At 51.3% G+C, this 15115-nt stretch overlaps 1 long non-coding RNA gene across 2 annotated transcripts; it reads left to right on the plus strand.

The window, feature by feature from the left end:
• The first annotated feature begins 1151 nt into the window (after positions 1 to 1151).
• LOC142034125 (uncharacterized) lies at positions 1152 to 9002 on the plus strand. 2 transcript variants are annotated; one of them, XR_012651456.1, is made up of 3 exons: positions 1152 to 1383; positions 1990 to 2131; positions 8360 to 9002. It is a non-coding gene; the product is annotated as an uncharacterized LOC142034125 (long non-coding RNA). The 2 variants fall into 2 exon arrangements; XR_012651457.1 differs by lacking the exon at positions 8360 to 9002 and adding an exon at positions 7107 to 7267.
• Positions 9003 to 15115: the final 6113 nt, after the last annotated feature.

Raw genomic sequence — 15115 nt, forward strand, 5'->3', positions numbered from 1 at the left:
GCCTTCCGTTTCTTCTTCTTTACTTTTCTGTGGCCTCTCCAGCTTCAGCAGCTCCCGTCCACAGCCAGCAAGCGCTCCGCCTGTCCCTCTGTGCTCCCGCGCCACGAGGAGAGGGAGGCCAGGCAGAGACAGCCCACGCGAGCCTGAGGCTGCTGCAGTCAACGGCATCCCCGGGGACGAACGGACAACCGCACTCACAGCGTGGCCTCTGGGAGAGGGAAAGAGGCAGCAGTGACCGTTATTACTGTAGCTCGACCCTGGCCAGAGCCCCTCCTTCCGCAGGGGCTTCCGCAGACGCCGCTCGTTCCCCGCGCCGCTGCTAACGGCACCCACGTTCAGGGAGACTCGAGAACATGGGAGGGCCAGCTTGCTGCCCTCACGACAGGGCTCGGGGGCTGCCTGCGGCTACAGCACAGGCTTCAGGGGAGGGGCTGGAGCTGGGGGCAGCCGCACGGGCCGAGCGGGGCCGGGGGAAGGCGCCGGGGGAGCTCCGGCGACTCGGGGAGGCGCCCGCTGGCCGCGCCTGGGGGGTGCCCGCCTCCGTCCCCTCTTCCCTTCTATCGGCTCTCGGGGAACTGCCTGGCGCTGCCCTGGCCCGGCTCGCCTCCGGCGGACCGGGAGCCTGCCGCGGCGGCCGCTTCGCAGCTTCCCGTCCCGCCAGCGCCCGGCGGCCAGCGGGCAGGAGGCACCCCCCCGCCCCCGCCCCCGCCCCTGCCCCTGCCCCCGCCGGAGGGGATCGCTCGCCTCACCCGCGGTCCCGGCGCTCGCCCGCTGCCGCCCAGACCCGCGCCCTGCGCGCCACCACGCTGCACCCGGACACCGCGCATGCGCCGGAGGGGCCGGAGCCGACGAGCGAACGCCGGGCTGCCCCACGCGCAGGACGGCGCATGCGCCCGGGTCGCGCGTCCGCACGGCTGGTCGGGGAGCGGGTGCAGCGGGAAGCCCGCGGAAAACCACACGAAACCGGCAACGCTCCTGCGTCTGACCTGGTCGGACTCCGGGGGCCGCGGCGGCAGCAAGGACTACGCCGCGCCCGAGAGCCACGCTGCCGCCCGGCCGCCGAGTCCGCGAAAACTACAGCTCCCGGCATGCCCCGGGAGGCAGCCCGCCCTGCTGCCTGACCCCGAGGGGAAGCCGCTTCCGTTTCCGCCCACCCCCACGCCGGCGCAGCCGCAGTTCCCGCCGAGCCCCCAGCGCCGCTCCGGGCAGCTCCGGCGCGCTTTCGCCGCCCGGCTCCGGCACGGCGCGGCGCGGCACCCCCCCGCCCGGCTCCGGGCAGCGGCCGCCGCCGCCGCTCCGTGCGTCCCACACAGACCCCGCCGTCCTCCTCGGGGCTTTCCCCGGAACCCGCCGGCCGGCTGCGCAGCCCCGCCACGGGGCCCGGTGAGCACCCCCCCCCGCGCGCGCACGTGGTCCCAGCCGCCCTGCGCCCCCCCCCCCCCCCTCGCGCGCACTTGCTCCCAGCCCCCCTGTGAGCCCCCCCCCGCGCGCACTTGCTCCCAGCCGCCCTGTGAGCCCACCCCCCCCCCGCGCGCGCACGTGGTCCCAGCCCCCTGTGAGCCCCCAGGGCTCCCCCCCGGCCTCTGCACCGGCGGCCCCCACCTCCCCCGGGCCACCCCCGCCTCCGACGTTCGCCGTCCGAGGGGCGCCCGGCCCCGCTCACCTTCTCCCGCGGGGCAGCCGCAGCCCGGCCACCGCTCCGCTCCGCTCCTGCCTCGGCTCCCACCGGCCCCGCCCCGGCCCCTCCCCCGGCAGCCCCCCCTTTCCAGGGAGGGGACGGCCCCAGCAGCCTCACTGCCCGCACCTGCGGCTCCTCCAGCCCCGGCCCGCAGCTGGGGGACCGAAACCCGGAACAAAACTTCTCAACACCCATGGGAAGTTAAGCAGCAGGCACTTCCTCGATTGAATGAAAGGTGGCAAGAGTCATCTCATTTGGAAGGGGTGTTAACTGGGGTCAAAATACAGATTTGAATACCCATCTTATTTTAGTTCTAAGACTTGGCGATTGCCAGGTATCATCTTTTCCATTTACCCGGGTCCACCAGCGAGGCCACAAGGGAGATTTCTTCCAGAGAGAGGAGAGAGTTATTAAGGCTGAAGTCCACGATTTGCCTTTCTCCTTCATGAAAAGGTGAGTGGATCATATATCATCACTAGTCACCCAAACAGTTAACCCTGAACTTTTCACCTGTCCTTTAATACAGTCAACTCCAAGCTAAATGTTTTCCGTTATTAAGAGGCGACCAAAGATCATGTAAAATATTATTATACTTTCTACAAACACATCCCCATCTGAGAGCTTTAGCTACTAGAGAAAGTCGTTGGAGTTTGGGGTCAGAGGAGCTGCAAGTATAAACCTTCATTCAGCTCTGTTTAGGATGTGTGATTTTTCTCTGGTTGTCTAAACCAGTCTAAATTTCCATAGACGGTCCCGACTCTGGGTGGCTCTAACAAGGATCCTGGAACTCCAGGAAATTCTAAACATCGTTTTATATTTTAAATATGATCCCAAGTTCCTTCCTGCACTTGTCGCTACGGTTTTGGCAACTGACAGCCCCAAGGGCTGCCTGTACAAGTTTCTCCCGAAGGGCGAGTAAATTAATTCTTTTGTCCATGAGGTGGATGGTTTGGTAATGTTATAATTCACAACGCTCTAATTCCTTCTTTCAAATTTAAAAAAAATAATTGCCTTTTAAATCCATCCCATTTAATTTGCTAAAATGATTCTCATTGTTCTGCATCTTTTCTCAAGTTTTGGTTAAATTCAATGTCAGTATTCTCCACGGAACTAGATTTTCATCTGACTTTGGAATCGGAAGGCAGGCTGTTACTGAGGTTCAATTTTGTGTCTTTACAAAACTTTGAATCAGTTACAAAACTAGATTTATTTTTTTTTAAATCCAAATTACAAAAACGGTTAGTATCAAGATTAATAGCTCAAACAATAATAGTTTCATTTTGTTTATCTCATGTTTGGAACCCCTCAAAAAAAATACATACGCCCTCTAAACACACAAAAAGATTATTGCCCTCGACAATATTCCTAATAGCAACCCCAGTATTATAAACTTTACACAGCTGTTTTCCCAAATAGATAATGTGAAACTTACTTATAGATTTTCAGTTTTAAAGGGCCAGTTTCTTTAGACTTCCAATTTCTTGTTGGTGCTTTCTTTATTCTTGAATATTGAAGCCAGGGTTCTTCTCCCAGACCTTTACTGCTATAAGGGCTGTTAAAATGACTCGATACGGTCCTTTCCACTTCTCAGTGATTTTACACACATTCAATCTCCTGGTCGCAAGGGATGCGCTGCTACGTCCAATTCTAAGGGTCCAGCTGTGGAGACATACTGACAAAGTTCTTGAAAAGAATTGCTTAAAGAAATCATAACACCTTTTAAAAACCTATCTCCAAAGGCACTCAAGATACTCAGAACATAGGACTCTCGATATGGTCTTTCATAAAACATTTCATAATGACTTAAATTTTCTTTCTCTTCTGGCTATACTCTGATTCTTAATAGAGCCATGGGTAATGCTTTAACCCACGTGAGGAGTGAGGTTTCCTGACAAATTTTACTCGACTGTTGCTTAAGGGTATAGTTCATTCTCTCTCTCTCTCTCTCCCCCCCCCCCCCTCTCTCCCCCCCCCCCCCCCGCTTGTGGTCTGTATGGGGTGTGATAGTCTCAATCTATAGATAATACTTTGCTCAGCTTGTCTCATAATCTTTGCTATAAAATGAGGGCCATTGTCAGATGACATTCTTACAGGCACCCCACATTTTGGTATTATCTCTTTGAGCAAGACTTTGAGTACTTCCCTTGCTTTTTTGGTGCGACAAGGGAAAGCCTCGGGCCACCCAGTAAAGATATCAACTAAAACTAGGATAGATCCTTCTTTTCAAGGCAATTCTATAAAGTCAATTTGCTAATATTCTCCTAAAAAATTTCCTTATTTCATAATCCCAAAGATGATCTTATTACTGATTCGGGGATATTTTTATATATAAATTTCACATCCGCCTCTAATTGTTTAAACAATCTTTGTCGTATTTCACTTTCTGTTCCCCGATATACTTTGTGATCTTCAGCTCGGGCAATTTCTCTTATTATTGTGGGTGGGACTATTATTTGACCTGTCGGTGTTACAGCCTATCCTGTTTCATTTTGTTAGCCTGCAGTCTAATAATTAATTCTTCATCTTTTTCGTTATAATTTGGAGTTTCTTTAGGCAATTTTATACTTTTCTCTGGAACTAGTGCTAGGATGCCTTTTTCCGCAGCCTCTTTAGCAGCTTTATCGGCCAGTCGGTTACCTGCGTTCGGACCGGTCTTACCTAACTGATGTGCTTTAACAGTGCATTATCGTGACTTCTGTTGGTTTTTGAATGGTTTCTAACAATTCCAGTATTTGTTCTGCGTGCTGAATGGTGGTTCCTTGTGCAGATAACGGTCCTCTTTCTCTCCGTATCGCTCCGTGTGCGCGTACTACTCCAAAAGCATACTTTGAGTCTGTCCAAGTGTTGACTCGCTTTCCTTGACTTAGTTCCAGAGCTCGAATGAGAGCTATCAATTCAGCCTTTTGGGCAGATATCGTCGAAGGCAAAGCTGGCAACGCAATTACCTCCTCAGTAGTTATTGTCTATCTTGATAAACGTTTTCCTTCACAGATGGAACCGCTTCCGTCGGCATACAGTTCCCAATCTGTTTCTTCTAGCGGCACATCTCAGAGATCCAGTCAGCTGGAGTAAACTCTTTCGATTGTCTGCACGCAGTCACGTTCCAGTTCTCCTCCTTTAACTTGATCGGTTGTTGAAAACGCAACAGGGTTAACGGTGGTAGTAGCGTTTAGGTAAACATCATCTTGTTCCAGCCACACCACTTGGTATTTCAGCATCCTGCTAGGGGATACCCAATGCCCCCCTCTCTGTTTTAGCACAACAGTTATCATATGGGAAACGTACAGTAATCCTTTGTCCTCTAATCCTTTGTCCTCAGGTGAACTTACGAGCTTCCTGGATCAGTAGCACAGTTGCAGCGACGGCTCTCGGACGACCAGAGCATCCCAGACTCACATTACCTAATCGCTTCGAGAAGTAGGCCACAGCTCGCCCACTTGGCCCTACGTATTGGGCCAGGATACCCAGAGCTATACCTCTTCTTTCACGAGCAAAAAGTTCAAGTGTCTTCTTTGTGAGATCTGGCAGGCCTAGGGCTGGCACCCCTCTTACAGCCTGTTTCAGTTCTTGGAAAGTAGCTTTCTCGGCATCGGTCCAATCCATCGTTTGAGGTTTTGAGCTGCTCCTATAAAGGTCGGGCCAGCAAGCCACAATTTATAATCTACAGGTGACACCACTCGACCATTCCCGGCAACGCTCGTCATTAATTTTTTTCGTCTTAGGTTCGGGGAGACGACAAATTGCCTCTTTTCTCCCAGTTCCCAATTGTCTCTGTCCTTTTAGGATTTTAAAACTCATTTAAATAAGTTTCTTCTTTCTGGGTTATTTGGGTTTTTTTCTTTTGACGCTCGATATCCACCGATTCCCCAAAAGTTCAAAAAGTTGATAGTTAGCTTTGTGCATTGTTCTTCCGTCTCAGCTACAATTAACAGATCATCCATATATTTCAGCAAGATTTCTTGATTATTTTCTTTCTTCCAAATCTCTAATTCTCGTGCCAATTGATTTCCAAAAATGGTAAGACTATTCTTAAAGCTTTGAGGCAAGACTGTCCGCGTATATTGTGTTTTTCTCCCAGTCTCAGGATTTTCCCATTCCAAAGCAAAAACCTCTTGACTACTGGGATCCAAGGGAATACGGAAAAAGGCATCTTTTCGGTCTAACACTGTGAACCATTCTTGTTTCTCCGTTAGGGTTGCTAATAAAGTATAAGGATTTGCTACTACCGGATGAATATCTTGTACTATTTGATTTATTGCTCTGAGGAGGTCTTGAACTAATCTATCATCTTTTTCATTAGCCTTTTAACAGGCAAGATCGGGGTGTTATATCTGGATTCGCATTCTATTAACAATTTGTATCTTAAAAATGTTTGTATTACCATTGCTAACCCTTTCCGACTTTCCGGTCTTAGGGGGTATTGTTTCATTCTTACCGGATTCCATCCTGGCTTTAAATCAACTCTCACAGGTTCTGCTTTTTGGATTTACCAGGAACTTCCCAGTCCAGACGATTGGAATTACAGCATTAGACTTTGACTGGTATAATCTTCTGCTTTCGGTAACCATCCTGTTAACAACAAAGCCACTGCTTCGATACGTTTAGTTTCTGGAATTGAAGTTTTAATCTCTCCATTTTTTAATTTAACTTCTGCCTCTAAGTTCTCAAATAGATCTCTCCTTAACAGGGTTTTAGGAGAATCTGGCACATACAAAAACTGCTGAGTGACCCATTGCTTTCCTAATTTCATTGTTAAAGATTTAAAGAAGGGTCTAGTTTCTCGTTCACTTGTTGCACCGACACCACCAATTTCTTCAAAACTTAACTCTCCCTCTAAGGTATTTAAAACTGAAAAGGTGACTCTAGTGTCAATTCAAATTCCATTTTCTGTTCTCCCGGTTTAGCTGTAACCAGAGGTTCTGCTGGGAGACTCCCCTCCGGTCCCCGTCAGATACGTTCACTTAAAAAGAACAAATCTACCTATGGCACTTTATTCCATTTACTCTCTCTCTCCTACAAAACAACAGTAATTGCAATATAGTATTGTAACTCAAAGTTCTGTTTGTTTACCATTTTTCCTGCAATTCACCCCAATGTGCCAATAAACGTCCCAACGGTGATGGTTTTGGTAACTTTTCATCAGCGGTTCCATTTCCTGCACTCTTATTCTTAAACAATTTTGCTGATGCCTTTATACTTCTGTACATTCAAATACCAAATACCAAACAAATGCAAATGACAGTTGTCCCAAATAATACACAAAGTCCAACCCAGCAATAGCTTTCGCTTATGACTTACGGGCAGACGCCTAGGCTTCCACTGCAGACGGGTACCCTCCAAGCCCCAACCCTGCGAAGCTTTCGCCGCGCCTCACGGGCAGGCTTTCCAAACAAATTCCAAAGCAGCGGCGCCTTACCTTTTTTTCCAGGGAACGCTGCGAGGAGCTTTGCGAGTCGAGGGTGACGGTTCTCCCCGAGAATACCTCGGTGCCGGCCGGAGTTCGATCGACACTCGATCTCGTCCAGTCTCACTCGCAAGGTCCCATCTGGGTCGCCAAAACCGTTCCCGAAATCCGGAATAAAACTCCTTAACACCAACCTGAAGTTAAGCAGCGGGCACTTTGTTTATCGCAGCGCTGGGGACACGGGGGATCGCTCCTCCAAAGGCGTGTCCCGCTTAGTATCAAAATCCATCAGTTTTTACAGACTTTTCCTGTCAGGTCATTGTTACCTAAGCTCCTTCCGTAAAAATGCATACTATGCTCGTTCTTAAATTTAACCTTTATAATGATCGGTCCTTTGATTATATAACCTTATCAATATTCTTATTTAAAAACAATCATTGGTCAGTTACACTTAGCTCTGCTGACTGGCATCTTCGATCCTCAAATGGAGATGGGAAGGGTAAGGGGGTTTCCAAGCAGCAAACTGGCGTCCCCGACGGTTTCCTTAGTTTCCTGAAACAGAAGGTAGGAGAACCAGTAACTTCCTGGTGAGGTTTCTAGGGTTAGCTCTTTCAAACTTTAACAATATTAAGGTTCCTAGAGTCACGCGTAACACAGCTCCTCCTAAAGTTTCTATGGCTACGTTTCAAACTTAACGATCCTATACGTTATGCTTCACAATTTTACTTCTTAATCAAACCTAACTCTTCTATGTGATTAAATTTTGATTTCTTTACCGGAATATTTGCAACAGCTGGAGCCCAGCAGGAACAGGGGGGACACGGCCCGACCCCCCCCAGCGCCTCACCTCCTCCTCCCCTGGGCTCCCTCACGGCCCCTCCACTCGTGCAAAGGGAGCGCAAACGCAGCCCGGAGGGCAAAGGGGACGGGCGGCCAGCGTTTATTCAGTCAGTCGCGTGCCTATCGAGTCCTGCCAGCGAGTCTGCTCTGGGGCTCGGGGCGCCCCCCGGCGCTCCCTCTGCCCCTCGGACACCTCTGATAGCCTATTTCCATACATTCTGTATGGCACGTCTAAATATTGGGATGGTTTTAATATTTTGTACCAGCTGTGGAAACTGGTTTGCTGCTAGGTGACTGCAAAAGTGAGATTTGGTAAATAATTATTAGAAATCTTACACTAACACTACGATTGAAACAATAGACAAAAGTATAGCCAAGCAATCGACTAGCAGAGGTAGGTACTCCTAAGTTTTGCAGTTCTTTGCTCTTATGACTAGATGTTCCTGTACGCTGGATGAGAACAATGCTGAAACTGACCACGTGTGATTGAACCTGCGTTAAGCTTCAAGATCAAAGAACAAGGACAAGAATAAAGACTTCGAGGACAGCCAGCAAGAACTTCAGATGGGTCGGTGGTTGCAAAAGCAGCCCTTCGTCTCAAATGGATCCTTCATTGCACGTGATCGGACGTAGGCAGTACTATGATAATCGGTTGCCGTCGTTTTTATGTATATGTATACTAATCTGATTAACATGCAATTAGTTATTCTGTATAACCTGTTTGTGCTAAAGCTGTGGCATGCACGCTAGGTGGAACTATCCCCCGTGCAGCCAGCGCTGCAATGAAGAATGCCTGCTTTCTAAAACTCCAAAACGAGTCTTAGGGAGTTTCTTCGACTGGCTTTTCAGTATCAGGGGTACAAGGGAGGAAAGGAAAAAAAAAAAAAAAAAAAAGGCAGCGGTGTGGGAAAGAGAGGGGACCAGGGGAAGGGGCAGGGAGGGACCAGAACGCGGAAGAGGGGAGACAGGGCCCCGAGGGCCCGGGGCTCACCACAGCTCTTGGCACTGCCAGGAGAATTTGCCAGTTGAGACGCTTCTTTCTGCTCCTCTCCCGCTCCCCTCCTCTTCTGTAACTCCGGCGGCGCGGCCGTCCTCCCCCTAGGAGAACACGCGTCTCATAGGTCTTGCGAGACGAGGCCTCCTAGGCACGGAGCCTCGCTCGCTCGCACACTACGTGGCCGTACCGCACCGTCGGTGCCGCATCCGGACCCTGCGGTGCACCTCGGCGGTCTGACCTGCTGCGGACTACGAAGAGGGATCCTTCCACACGCGGAGAGGCAGGCTCTCTCTTGCCTGCAGCGGGAGGCAGCTGCCGGCCGGCCAGCCTTCCATTTCTTCTTCTCTACCTTTCTCTGGCCTCTCCAGCTTCAGCCGCAGCAGCTCCTGCCCGCAGCCGGTAAGCGGCCCGCCTGTCCCTTTGTGCTCCCGCGCCGCGAGGAGAGGGAGGCCGGGCAGAGACAGCCCGTGCGAGCTTTCCTTGCCGGCGGCGTTTCCTTACCGGGAGGAAGCAACGAGCGCGGCGGCACCTCCCGCCGGGGCCGCATTACCGTTACCGTCGGACGGCACGTGCAGGACCGCGGCAGCCCCGCGCACTCGCAGCCTCCGAGCTGCAGTACCGAACATTGGTCGCGGGGTGGCAGCGGCGAGCGCTTGGCACAACGCGCCAGCGCGCATGGGCGGCACCCCAGCTGCAGTACCGAAGTCTGTTCAACAGGTGGCGGAAGAGAGCGCTGGCGAAACGCGCCGCCACCGCGCGTGCGCGGCTCCGCGCTGCTGTACCGCGTTTCGGTTGCTAGGCAACAGCAGGAGGGCGGCAAAAGGCGCCACCGCGCATGCGCGGCTCCCGACGGCCAGGGCCGCGTTTTGGTTGCCAGGCAACAGCAGGAGCGCCGTCAACCGCGCCGCCGCGCATGCGCGGTTGCCGAGGCGCCATGTCGCGTTTTGGTTGCCAGGCAACAGCGGCGAGCGCCGTAAAAACCGCAGCGCGCATGCGCCCTTGCCGAGCTGCCGTAACGCGTTTCGGCTGCTAGGCAACAGGAGCAGGCCGTAAACCGCGCCGCCGCGCATGCGCGATAGCCGAGGCGTCGTGTCGCGCCTCGGTTGCCAGGCAACAGGGGCCAGCGCCGTAAAAGTCGAACCACGCATGCGCGCTTGCCGAGCAGCCGTAAAGCGCCTCGGCTGCCCCGCAACAGCTGGACCCCACCCCCCCCCCCCCCCACCGCACTCCACCGCGCATGCGCCCCTCCCCAACGCCACTTCCCACCTTCGGTCACCGGGCAGCAGCAGCCGCATCCCCGTAACGATCCTCTTCGGAGCATCAGCTGCACGAGGGACGACTGACAGCTCAGACCAGTAGAGACCAGACACAGGCGGCAACTACTTACTGGGGGCACAGGGATTACGTTGCCCTGCCCTTTCCCCACTCGCAGCCCGGGCAGTCATCTTCATCGTCTCCGTTCCAAAGAGCACCCGAGTGGCTGGAGCGTTTACAGCAGTCAAGTGCAAAGAACAGACCATTCGGGTGGTCGCTTCTGCCCCTGCCCTCCCCACCCCGTTATCTACAGAGGAGAAGCAGCACAGGGAACCTGCAAATGGGGGGGGGGGTAAGGGGGGGGGGGTGTCCCCTGGAGCAAGCCCCAAGGACTGCTGTATCCCCTCTGAATGTGGCATCAGGGTTGCGGGAGCGACAGCAGCCAGCCAACAGATGCTGGCGAGAGATTTAAAAAAAAAAAATAACGCCTGGTTCCGGTGACAGCCTGAAGGCAGGCCACAAGAGACCCAAAGCTGCTCTGTGCCAGAGGGGCAGCTCTGTCCAGCAGGAAACGCCGCGTCCCAGCGCACCAGATGCCAGCGGCCCACCTGCAAGCCAGCGATACCCTGGCGACCCTGGGGCTCGGTTGGGGTGGGCGCACCTTTCCTCACCTCTGAGCCATCAGAACTCTGCTCTCCCAATCCTACACGCACGCAAGGCTTCTTGTGCGGGGCTCGTCTCTTATCGAAGAGACGCTGCACGGTGTTACTTACCGCCCCGCCCTCTGGCGTGCAAAGGAATCAGCCGTGAAGCAGGGATAGCAAAGAGGCCTGTCGGGATATTAGTAGTCCTCAGCAGACGACCGTAGAGCCCTCGAGGTTCCATCTTTGCTCCCTACAGGAGCGTGGCTCCGCACTCCTTGCCGCTCCCGCCGGCAAGCGACACAATTGCCCTTTGCTGCCTGCAACAGGCAGTACCTGCACGGCCCCAGTAATGCCGCTTACAGAGCGAGAGGCGCTCGCTATAAAGCGGCAATGAAGAACAAGGACGGCCCGTCAAGATGGCAGGACGAACATAGAGAGCCTCCAGCATTAGCCAGGCAGGGCTTGCAACTCACCTCGTGTCGTGGTTTAACGCCAGCCAGCAAGAAAGCCCCACGCGACCGCTCGCTCGCTCCCCCGCCCCCAGTGGGACGGGGAGACAATCGGAAGGGCGAAAGTGAGAAAACTCGTGGCTTGAAACGAAAACAGTCTAATCATTTAAAAGAAACAACAACAACAACAACAACAACTTGTAAGGAAAAGAAGAAAAAAAAATGACAGAGAATGGGGTGCAGGCAGCATGCCAGGGGTCTGGAGCCTGACGGATGATGGGGAGCGGGGGGTGGAATATGGAGGAGGGAAAGGAAGCGGGGGGGACGACGGGGGGGATGGGACAGGAGATAGAAGAGCAGGGGATGCGGGGGGAAACAACTCGCGTGGGTTAAAAACTCGAATGGGTGAAGGGGGCGGGCTGGAGCAGCAGGGGGCATATATGGGGGAGAAACACACGCCGGGGAGAGGGTAGGTGAGGGTACAGAGGTGCATGGGGGGACACGGGGGGGAGATGACCTACCCCAGGGAGCCCACCCAGGATGATCCACAGCAGGTAACTCACCTGGGATAACCCGCAACAGAGCATCCACACCAGATCATCCACACTGGGAGGACCCCCAGCAACGCCCCTCAAACTGCTTGTGCTTCACCCCCAGTCTTCCCCAAACTGGGGAGTTTTTTGCTTTTTCAAAATACTCAGTTTGGGGTGTGTTTCAGTGCTTTTCCACAACATAAAAAGGGGTGATCTTTCGGTTGTGGGTTTGTGCATGAAAATGGGGTGGGTTTTTTGCTTTGCAGCTGCACCAATCCAGGCGGATTTGGCTTTCCCAGGAGTCCCAAAGTCGTTTGTTTTTTCCCCGTTGCAGACCCAGAATCAGGGGGTTTGGGGTTGTCCTGGTTTCAGCTGGAATAAAGTTCATTTTCTTCCGAGTAGCTGGTACAGGGCCATTTTGGATTTAGGGTGAGAATAATGTTGACAACACCCCGATGCTGTAGTTGTTGCTAAGCAGTGTTTATACTAAGTCAGGGACCTTCCATCTCCTCATACCGCCCTGCCAGCAGAGGCTGGGGGCGCACAAGAAGAGTCGCTGAGCTAAAGCAGGATTCCAGGTAAACAGGTCAGCTCGAAATACACCACCTCCTTTAAAAGTTAAGAGCGATTTGAACACTTAAAATCAGCATTTAGGCTAATCGATACCATTTTGAACACCTTCTTAGCATACAAGTAAACACTCTTGCCGGTGTTGGAAAACGTCTCCTCCCTTCCTTACAGCACCGCTGCAGGGAGATAACCCTGGGAGGCTGCGGGACGAGGTCGTACGCAATCAGAATCTACGCTTACGGATCCACCACAACAGCTACAGCCCTTGCGCTGCTGCTGCTGCTGCTTTGCATCTTGCTCGTTTGGTGAATAAAGCTGAAAGTGAAGTGGAAAACTCCAAAGAGCAAAAGGAAAAAATAAAGAATAAATCTCAATCATTCACTTTACACTAAAAAGGCGTGCCCATGTTTATATACGTCCAATAAAAATACTTATACTGTAAAAGTATTTCATTTTCCTTTCCCATTACCTTAACTTGCACAGCTCTGAATACATACCATTAAATTATCTCTCTCCAAAGTACACAGTTATAATGGGACTAGGGGTTTTTGTGCGTGTTACAGAACGCGGAGGGACACCTGGCCAGCTGAGCTGCCCAAGAGAGGTGCTACTGAACTGCCAGGGAAACGCACCATTGAAAGCCAGACAGAAAGAAAGTACTTCAGAGCACTCCGTCAAAACATCAGGAAAAAAACCCCATAACATTCAGTTGCCTCTCTTTTTAAACGTTGAGAAAAATACCTAACTGCTTACATACACCTAACAAATCAAATACTACAGCTATTTGGCAGTTAGTTTAAACAATGCAAGTCAATTTGTAAAATCCCCAGGGCTGCAATACCTCAGACTACCAAAAAGGACTGGCGGGTTTCCTAATGCTTTTGGCAGTACTGAAGCAGGCAGAGCAACACGTTTTCATGTTATCTCGACTGTTACAACTGAGAAACCAAAGACCAGTGATGCCACCAACTTTAGGAAGATGGGCTGTGCTTGGGTCTTTGGAAGGAAATTGACTTTTTTTTTTTTTTTCTTTTTTTAAAAGAGAGTGAAAAGTCTCGTTACTGATGACTTCTACTGTCAAGTCGATCACCTCTGAAGATCCACTCTGATGGGAAGTTCCTAAAACAAAATCTCTTTGAGAGAGAAAGACTTCCATTTTGGAAAATCTCTTTCCAACTGAAGTCAAAATTACACACTGTAGGTTCAAGGAAAAAATACATTACTGAAGCAGTAACTCATCAAAAACACCTCAGGACTCACTGTCACTAGTTACAAGGCTGCTAATGCTTCCTGGGAAAGCCTGGAAAACACACAGATGCGACGCCCGTTTTGTCCTGTTTTGTCCACGTCTCTTCTTTGACCTTGATTGCTTTTAGTACAGATGCTAATTATCTCCGTAACGTTTTTGAGTACTACTAGAAGATATTTAAAAAAAAATCATTGACTGTAAAAGCATAAAGCTTTTATCATGAAAACAAAGGCTGTTTCTTCTGAACAGCTGAACTCTTACGAACAGTTCCTTCCCTCTTTTAGGACAAAATTATTTTCACAGTATCATTTACTAGCAAGCACACAGCAACAGAAGATTATGCTTTCAGGAAGAGAAAATAAACTGCGGGAAGTAAACTTTGTATAGGTGTAACATGCTCCGGAACAGAACTTATTTTTAGTATTTCTGTTAAAATATTTCATGTAAAAAAAAGTAGAAGGAGAGTTGGCACACTCTCAACGTTAAAGTCCGTACCGCAAGTACCTTTGGAAAAATGCAGACACACATCGTAGGCGTACCTTGTACTTGCAGGCCACTACGGAATCTTTCCATCCGTCTCGTACCGTCACGGCAGAAGAAAGGGCAACCACGGCGAAACGGTGCCAGCTGACATCCAGCTGAGAGAAGAAAAAAAAACATTAGCACAAAGCTGGGTAGGAACCCAAAGCTGCCCTTTTTTTTTGTGAAGGTTTGCGAAGACAGTACGACTGAGCGGAGGAAAAAGTATTTTTGCGTCATCTACGGTACAGTTGTTGACACAGGCCACTAGAGCTTTTGCATTTTTCAGACAACCGCGCCCTTTTTTTTTTCCTTTCTTTTTTTGACTCATCGGCAACTTTACTTTCACTAGAACTCACTTTCCTAGATACACGCAGGTGACAGACATAGAGACCTACCTACATTTTCTCAAGCCTTAGTATAGCCGAGGCTTCATCACCCTATACGTCCCAAGTTGAGTATTTTTGCTAAAGAGCACAGCAACACATCTGTCCTTGTGAACTGCCTCGTTGCAAAAAAGGAATCATTTTTTCCAGGCCGTTGCTCCAAACGGGCAAGATCTTTTAAAACCGCAGTTGTGCCACCAAACCCGCTCAGGGTCCCTCCTAGCTTTTGATCGCCCTGAGATTTAACAGGCACACGCTCCATTCCATCTTCCAACAGCAAAAATACGCTAACGCTCTCGGACCCAGAGCGCAACCCTACGGATGTCCACGCACACAGCCTGCCGTTTTGATGAGGAGCCACCCAGCATCCCTGCGAGCACAGCTGCACGCGCCAGATCGGTTTCCCCTACGCCGCGAGTTACCGGTTTCGGTGAACGTAGTTTCTGACGCTTTAAACTGAAAACCGTATCTCGACACTTCGCCACAGCAGAAACGACCCATCGCCAGAACGCGACAAAAACGCAGTAACACCAATTGCAAACCCACAGCAGCAACAGCTCCAGAAATATTTAGACCAGGAACAAGGGAGAAA

The sequence above is a fragment of the Buteo buteo genome, chromosome 9 (assembly GCF_964188355.1).
Source record: "Buteo buteo chromosome 9, bButBut1.hap1.1, whole genome shotgun sequence".
Taxonomy (NCBI): Eukaryota; Metazoa; Chordata; class Aves; order Accipitriformes; family Accipitridae; genus Buteo; species Buteo buteo.